General features: G+C 40.9%; 1 protein-coding gene across 1 annotated transcript in view; it reads right to left on the bottom strand.

Annotated features, from left to right (window-relative positions):
• Window positions 1–1,427, bottom strand: part of LOC107091019 (GTPase IMAP family member 4-like) — a gene marked incomplete at its 5' end in the record, with an annotated part of 10,764 nt that overhangs the window by 7,673 nt on the left and 1,664 nt on the right. The window lies entirely within an intron of this gene.

Genomic DNA, 1,427 nt, shown 5'->3' with positions numbered 1-1,427 from the left:
GGTTGAACAGCGAGCACAGCGTTAATTTGTTTCCCCATGTTTTTCACATCAGCTGTGGGATGGGCACGCATGGAGTTACATATTAACAGCGATTGTGAGGGGAGGAAAAAAAAAACACCTGGTCTCCTTACATTCAGCCACTCTTTCATCATCTCCTCAATGAGGTGGTCTCAAAAGTCGCAGTTACAACACACATAGGGCGCACCGCACCATAGGGCGCACCGCACCATAGGGCGCACCGCACATTTTGAGGAAAAAAAAAGACGTCTAAGTGCGCCTTATAGTCGTGAAAATACGGTATGTATGTATGTATGTATGTATGTATGTATGTATGTATGTATGTATGTATGTATGTTCCTCGGTATTATACTAATTTTAGGGCTTTTTGATTAACCTATTAATCTGTAATTTATTTATGTTTTCCACTAAATGGATTATGTTTAGTTATTCTATTTTACTATTATTTTTATTATGCAGAAGCAGAGGACTTTGTTTGAGCTAATTTCCCAGTGTTTGATTTGTAAATCATAAAATATTAGATCTCACCGTTTCAAAAAAGAAATGGTTAGCTTCGATCCTCCCTCTGACCTCCAGGGACCTTGATGCCAGAAGACCTCTCTTCCTTAAGCTTCTAAACTGGGTATTAAGGCTGGAAGACTGCTTCCTCCAGGTGGTGTCTAACCCTTATGATGATTGTTGTCCTCTAAAAAAATCAGTTGTAGGAGAATCCTGGTCATGTTTGCCATTTTTGGTGTGAAAAGTTTTCAACTATACAGTCCAGTTAAATAAACGGAGATTGATGGATTTTACACAGTAGGCACTTTATTTACTTTGCAAAGTAAAGAAGAACAAGACATTCACATTGACATCATGATGGTCTGCCCTGTTCTGACTTAGAAATGTATTCCCTTGCTTTAAAGGCAGAGTCAAAACAATTACAGACACTTCGGTTAAAAAGTAAGATGTTATGAATACCTTGAGAAGGTGTCTGGTTTCAAACATTTTGTGGCTTTGCAAGGCAAACAAATAGCATACACCAATATATGAAAGAAGAAATGAATAGAAATCTAAAATTTCTGACCACACTTCAAAGGCTCGAATACTCGCGGCAGACTGGAGACGATGTGTTCTTTAACCAGCCTTTGGAAGCACTTCATCATGATGGGAGTCAGAGCGACAGGCCGCTAATCATTGAGGGAGGTGACCTGAGGCTTCTTTGGGACTGGAATAATGGAGGCAGACTGGAAGCATGCTGGCACTATGGATTGGTCCATCCAGGTCTTAAAGATGTCTGTGAGGACACCAGCCAGCTGATCTCTCCTTGAACACCCGCCCAGGTATGTTATCAGGCCCTGGGGCCTTCCTTGGGTTGACTCTCCTCAGAATTTTCCTCACTGTGTTTTATACCTTTCCCTAATCACATGAAC

Source organism: Cyprinodon variegatus, unplaced genomic scaffold (assembly GCF_000732505.1).
Source record: "Cyprinodon variegatus isolate N-32 unplaced genomic scaffold, C_variegatus-1.0 Scaffold321, whole genome shotgun sequence".
Classification (NCBI taxonomy): Eukaryota; Metazoa; Chordata; class Actinopteri; order Cyprinodontiformes; family Cyprinodontidae; genus Cyprinodon; species Cyprinodon variegatus.
Note: the sequence above shows the minus strand (reverse complement) of the source record. Positions and strands in the feature narration are given on the sequence as shown.